Raw genomic sequence first — 7,543 nt, 5'->3', positions numbered from 1 at the left:
GACCTTCTCCGCTGACTCTCCCGTTGAGCTCCCTTCCGTCTTTCCCCTTGGCTAGGGATCACCCCCCCCCCCAGTACAGGGTCCCCCCAGGCTCCCCAGGGAGCCTTTCCCTCCCCTCTCTCACCCCCTTTTTGGTGGAGACCACAGCATCCTGTCCAGGCCAGGCAAAGGATGCTGTCTATACTGGGAACAGAATGACTTCCTGTTCGAGATGCAGCCAGACATTTCAGCGGTTAGCTACTCCTGGCCTGGCTCAGCATCAGAAGACAGAGCCAGACAGCACGCAGCGAGCTCTACCCACACACCCCGGCACCGCAGATGCTAGCTTCAGCAGCCTGGCCTTAATCAGAGCCGCCTTGTCTCTGGGCTCTCGAGGAAGGACAGGACCAAACAGAAGGAAGAAGGGCTTGGGGGAAAGAGTCGGAGAAGCTGGGTTCGAATCTGGCCTTTGCTGTTTGCTCCATAGCTGTGTGGCCGCCGGGCCTCAGTTTCCTTGTCTGTAAATGAGATGATCTCCAAGAACCCTTTCAGCTTTGATTCTGTGATTCCAAGATTTAGAGCAGAGAGCAAGCCTTTTTTTTTTTTAAACCCTTATATTCTGTCTAAGAGAGAAGAAGGAGAGGGAGTAGGCCATAGGAAGTTAAGTGACTTGCCCAGGGTCACACAGCTAGGATGTGTCCAAAGACAGATTTGAACCCTGATTCCAGGCTTGGCACTCCATCCACTGGGCTACCCATCTGCCCTGAGCAGGGTTTCTTAACTTAAGGCCTGTGACTTCACATTGGTTTTTCTTTTTTATTCTTATTTTGGGGACAGCTGGGTGGCTCAGTGGATTGAGAGCCAGGCCTAGATGTGGGAGGTCCTGGGTTCAAATCTGACCTCAGACACTTCTTAGCTGTCACTTCACCCTTCATTGCCTGGCCCTCCCACTCTTCTGCCGTGGAACCGATATGTAATATTGATTCTAAGGTAGATAGTAAGGGTTTTAAAAACAAATTATTATTTTGACAACTGTATTTTGATTTTGGCCACTAGGAGACACAGTAGAGAGAGCGTCAGACCTGGAGTCAGGAAGATCCAAGTTTAAATCCGGCCTCAGACACGTACTTGTGGGATGAAAATATTTACTAGCTGGGTGACCCTGGGTAAGTCACTTAGCCCAGTTTGCCTCCGTTTCCTCACCTGTAAAATGAGCTAGAGAAAGAAATGGCAAATCACTCCAGGATTTTTTCCCCAGAAAACCCCAAAGCCCCGAGTGGAAGCCAGTTCTCAAGAGGAATGGGACAAAGGCAGGGCTCACCCCAAGAAGCCCTGATGAGAAGCATCAAACATGAGTGAAACACGTGAATAGCAACAACATTTCAACTGAATTGGCTTCCTTTGTAATCTGTATTTTATTTTCTGAATTTAAAAGCAAGCTTCTGAAAAGGGGTCCGTAGACGTCACAAGCCCACCCAGGGGGTCCAGGACATAAACAAAAAAAAGATAAAAGAAACTGTGGCTTAGAGAGGACTTCCGAGATGCTTTCAGAAGGGATCAAGGCCTCAAGGGAGGAGAGACTTTGCTCAAAGTTGAAGAAGCAGAGACGGGAGCTCCAAGGGAGGTGCTCTTTCCCCCACGCAAAAGGCTGGCCCGAGGGCCAGATTGGCTGGAAGGGGCGACCAGGCGTCCCGCTTGAGAGGTCTCTCAATAACGCTTTCGGATTATGGCGGGAAAGTTCCTTAGAAGTCATCTCGTCCGACCCCTTCATTTGACAGATGAAGAAACAGAAGCTGAAGACGTGATTATAAGATAGAAGGATTATAAGACTGACCCCAAGATCATAGAACTGGAAAGGACCTTAAAAATGATCTAGTCCAACCGTCCCATTTTACAGATGGAAAAACTGAGGCACAGGGTTAATGGACTTGCCCAAGGACACAGGGGTAAGTCTCAGAACTCAACATGTCCAAAACGGAACTCATGATCTTCCCCACTTGGCCTGGCTCTCCAATCCTTCCTTTCTTTCTACCTTTCTAACTATCTCATTACCATTGTGGGCAAATGGAACCATAGAGTCATAAATCTCAGAACCTGAAAGACCCTTAGAGACCACAAAGTCCTTCTTTTATAGGCAGACAAAGGTTAAGTGTGCCATAGTAAGTGTCTGAGATACGAGTCAAATCAAAACCCAAGTCCATTAAGAAAGGAATCAAGATTTTTTTTTTAAGGTGACTCAGTGGATTGAAAGCCAGGTCTAGAGATGGGAGGTCCTGGGTTCAAATCTGGTCTCAAATACTTCCCAGCTGTGTGACCCTGGGCAAATCACTTAACCACCATTGCCTAGCCTTTATTGCTCTTCTGCCTAGGAACCAATTGGTTCCGAGACAGAAGACAGGGTTAAAAAAAAAAGAATAAGAAAGGGAATGAATAGGGGGCAGCTAGAGTGAGGCACCATTGAGTAGAGTACCAGGACTGGAGATGGGAGGTTCTGGGTTCAAATTTGACCTCAGATACTTCTTAACTGTGTGATCCTGGGCAAGTCATTTAACTCCTATTGCCTAGCCCTTACCTCTCTTCTGCCTGGGAACCAATACAGAGTATTAATGCTAAGACAGAAAGTAAAGGTTAAAAAAAAACAAAAACAAAAGAGTTTGTCTCATCTATTTAGTGCCATACCCATGGAACTTCCAAAAATTTTTTTTACTGATTTAGAAAAAACCATAACACAGTTCATTTGGAAGAACAAAAGATCAAGGATATCCAGGGAAATAATGAAAAAAAAAATACAAAGGAAGGGGGCCTTGCAGTCCCAGATCTCAAACTATACTGTAAAGCAGGTCATCAAAACAATTTGGTACTGGCTAAGAGACAGAAAGAAGGATCAGTGGAATAGTCTTGGGATAAGTGACCTCAGCAAGTGTAAAAAATAGACTCGAATACAGGACTACAATCCCCACGAGCCTTTGCTCCACTTCCCCAGAATGCCTTGTAATCTCACCTGGGCCAAGATGGAGAAGGTATTTAAGCTGATTCAAAGGCTTTTGAGGGGCTCTCTCTCTTGGCTCTTTTTGGACTTCCGTTTTGGAGCAGGCGCGTCTCTTGAGTGATGTGAGGTTATTTTGTCTAGGCCTCTGGTCTAGGCACATGTTTCTTACTTGTATATTCTGTAATCTTTAACCTTTAATAAACCTCTAAAAAATATAATACTTCTTGCAGAGAGAAACTAATTTCTACCTGCCTCAGATGCCTCAGTCTCCCATCTCCCCTAAATTTTAACTGTTACAGCAAGACAGTTTATGACAAACCCAGGGATCCCAGCTTTTGGGACAAAAATCCACTATTTCATAAAAACTGCTGGGAAAATTGGAGGACAGTGTGGGAAAGATTAGGTTTGGATCAACACCTCACACCCTACCCAAGATAAATTCAAAATGGGTGAATGACTTGAACATAAAGAAGGAAACCATAAGTAAATTAGGTGAACACAGAATAGTATACCTGTTAGACCTTTGGGAGGGGAAAGACTTCAAAACCAAGCAAGACTTAGAAAGAGTTACAAAATGCAAAATACATAATCTGGAATACATCAAATTAAAAAGCTTTTGTACAAATAAAACCAATGTAACCAAAATCAGAAGGGTAGCAACAAATTGGGAAACAATCTTCATAGAAACCTCTGACAAAGGTCTAATTACTCAAATTTACAAAGAACTAAATCAATTGTACAAAAAATCAAGCCATTCTCCAATTGAAAAATGGGCAAGGGACATGGATAGGCAGTTCTCAGATAAAGAAATCAAAACTATTAACAAGCACATGAAGAAGTGTTCTACATCTCTTATAATCAGAGAGATGCAAATCAAAACAACTCTGAGGTATCACCTCACACCTAGCAGATTGGCTAACATTACAGCAAAGGAAAGTAATGAATGCTGGAGGGGATGCGGCAAAGTAGGGACATTAATGCACTGTTGGTGGAGTTGTGACTTAATCCAACCATTCTGGAGGGCAATTTGGAACTATGCCCAAAGGGCAATAAAAGACTCTCTGCCCTTTGATCCAGCCATAGCACTGCTGGGTTTGTACCCCAAAGAGATAATAAGGAAAAAGACTTGTACAAGAATATTCATAGCAGCACTCTTTGTGGTGGCCAAAAATTGGGAAACGAGGGGATGCCCATCAATTGGGGAATGGCTGAACAAATTGTGGTGTATATTGGTGGTGGAATACTATTGTGCTCAAAGGAATAATAAAGTGGAGGAATTCCATGGAGACGGGAACAACCTCCAGGAAGTGATGCAGAGCGAGAGGAGCAGAACCAGGAGAACATTGTACACAGAGACTGATACACTGTGGTACAATTGAAGGTGATGGACTTCTCCATTAGTGGCAATGCAATGTCCCTGAACAATCTGCAGGAATCTAAAAAACACCATCCACAAGCAGAGGACAAACTGTGGAAGTAAAAACACCGATGAAAAGCAACTGCTTGACTACAGGGTTGGAGGGGATGTGACTGAGGAGAGACTCTAAATGAACACTCTAATGCAAATACCAACAACATGGAAATGGGTTCGAGTCAAGAACACATGTGAAACCCAGTAGAATTGTGCGTTGGCTATGGGAGAGGGAAAGGTGGTGGGAGGGGGGGCGGGGAGGAAAAGAAAATGATCTTTGTTTCCAGTGAATAATATTTGGAAATGACCAAATAAAATAATGTTTAAAATTTACAAAAAAAATTTTAAATTAAAAAAAAAAGACTCACTACAAATCATAAAAAAAAAGAGTTTGGGGGGCAGCTGGGTAGCTCAGTGGATTGAGAGCCAGGCCTAGAGATGGGAGGTCCTGGGTTCAAATCTGGCCTCAGACACTTCCCAGCTGTGTGACCCTGGGCAAGTCACTTGACCCCCATTGCCTAGCCCTTACCACTCTTCTGCCTTGGAGCCAATACACAGTATTGACTCCAAGACAGAAGGTAAGGGTTTTAAGAAAAAAAAAAAGAAAGTTTGTTAAGCATCTACTATGTGCACAGCACTTCACTTTGCTCTTATTATCCTCCTTTTACAGATGAGGAAACTGAGACAAACAGAGGTCAAGTGGCTTGTCCAGGGTTGCAGTTCTCAAGTGTATTAGGCTGGATGAAAACTCTGGCCCAGCATGCAATTGTTTGATTAGAATTTTGTACCCCAGAACTCCGTTTCCCAGAATCCCACTTTCGTCTTCACATTACATCCTTAGGAGATAAAGTTTCAGTAAGCTCACCATCTCCTCCCTCTTCTCCCGCAGTTGGGGGAAAAAACAAACAAACAAAAAAAACCCTTCTCTTTACTCAGGCTTTACTTTTGGCTTTTTACTTCCTCTACTTCACGCGATTATTAATACATCTTATACACTATCATACCTGGAGTTATTGGATATTCATTTTCATTGTACACTAACCACTGCACCACCTTCCCACCTCTCTCCTTCCTCCCACTCTGCCATGATGCTGACTTTAAACCCAGAACAACTATTCTGCCCCGAATCCCAGTGAAAATTTTAAGCTAATGGGTCAGCTTGGCCCAGAATCAGTCACCCCTCTGGGGCAGGGCACGTTTGCCACACACCACCCAGACCTTCCGAGTCACTGGGCAGAGCGACAGGATCGTAGGGCGTGAGAGAAGGAGAGAAGCAGCTTGGTGGGATGGGAAATATTCCTGTGGGTTGAAGGGTTGGTGGAAATTGTGGAGGGGGCCGGGAGGGCATGAGACAGCACAGTGAGAGTGGGATGGATTGGCTAAGGTCTTGCCCTCCCTTCTTCCCCATCATGCCCTCAGACTCTGACCATTCTCCCACTGCTCTGCTCCCTAAACATTTCCATTTGCCAACAAAGGCTCCCTTTCAGAAAGAACTGCCAACTCCCCTCCAGAGAGCCTTCTCCAAAGACAACCCAGCCAGGGACTGTCCTGCTCTCTGGTCCCCGCAGACATGGCAGCCCCAACCCAGCAGACAGAGGGGCCTCAAAGTGTTTCCTGCCAGACAGGCGCAAAACCAGACTTAGGAACACCCAAGGAGCCCGAATCGCGACTGCTGCAAAACAAACAGCCTTTTCCAAGCTGCAGAAGGCAGAGCCATGCCCAGACCCTAAATCAACCAAGCCCTTGACCACAGCCCAGTGGCCTGCTCCAGGCTGCCCAGACTGCTAACCCCTCTCAGCCGGACCTGGAGGAAGCCTTGACAGACCCACCAATTTTTTCTCTTCTTTGCCCTAATCACAACCACCAAATCTGGATCCTGCTTTCTCCGCTGCTTTGCTTTTGACTCCTCCAACCCTTTGGATCCTCTGGTCGTCACCTCTCTTTTCCTCCCTTCTTTCCCTTAATCTTTCCTAGAAAGGCTCTTAGCCCCAGCTGGCTGCTACTATTCCCAGTGGAGCACAGCTTTCTCGAGAGCAGGTATTGTCTCAGTGATCTCCCTGACTAGTAGGGTGGGCACCCAATGGTGATGCTGGAGGTGGCAGGGGAGAAACGAGACCCAGGATTTCACCAAGAGAGAACCCCCCGATTCACTGTGAGAAAACTCTGTCTTCTGCTGCTCTCCAAGACCATTCTTTGTTTATCCAAGCATTGACGCTGGGCTCCCTGGATTTCTTCTCCCAGGTTCCTATGACACTTTCTCCCGACAAGCTCCGTGTACCCTGGAATGTAAAGAAGGGAAAAGGCCAAGGACTGAGGACAAGGAAGGAGGCATCAACCGGCCCTGATGCCTGTTCCCTGACACTATAGTCTCTCTCCTGGTACCATGACTTAAAAAGTCACTGAATTCCTTCAGACATGAATGACACAAAGCTGTTGATGTTATTGTCGTTTAGTTGTTTCTGTTGTGTCTGGCTCTCTGTGACCCCATTTGGGGTTTTCTTGGCAAAGATACAGGAGTGGTTTGCCATTTCCTTCTCCAGCTCATTTGACAGATGAGGAAACTGAGGCAAACCAATTCTGTCACTCTTTGTGACCCCATCTTGGCAAAGATACAGGAGTGGTTTGCCATTTCCTTCTCTGGCTCATTTTACAGATGAGGAGATTGAGGCAAACCAATTCTGTCACTCTTTGTGATCCCATCTTGGCAAAGATACAGGAATGGTTTGCCATTTCCTTCTCTGGCTCATTTTACAGATGAGGAGATTGAGGCAAACCAATTCTGTCACTCTTTGTGACCCCATCTTGGCAAAGATATAGGAGTGGTTTGCCATTTCCTTCTCTGGCTCATTCTACAGATGAGGAAACGGAGGCAAACTGTGTCAGATTCTTTGTGACCCTATTTGGGGTTTTCTTGGCAAAGATATAGGAGTGGTTTACCATTTCCTTCTCTGGCTCCTTTTACAGATGAGGAGACTGAGGCAAACTAATTGTGTCAGACTCTGTGACCCCATTTGGGGTTTTCTTGGCAAAGATACAGGAGTGGTTTATCATTTCCTTCTCTGGCTCATTTTATAAGTGAGGAAACCAAGATAAACAGAATTAGGTGTCAGACAGCTAGTAAGTGTCAGAGACTGGATTTGAACTCAGGAAGATGAGTCTCCAGA

The sequence above is a fragment of the Monodelphis domestica genome, chromosome 4 (genome assembly GCF_027887165.1).
Source record: "Monodelphis domestica isolate mMonDom1 chromosome 4, mMonDom1.pri, whole genome shotgun sequence".
NCBI classification, from domain to species: Eukaryota; Metazoa; Chordata; class Mammalia; order Didelphimorphia; family Didelphidae; genus Monodelphis; species Monodelphis domestica.
This window is presented reverse-complemented; position numbering follows the sequence as displayed.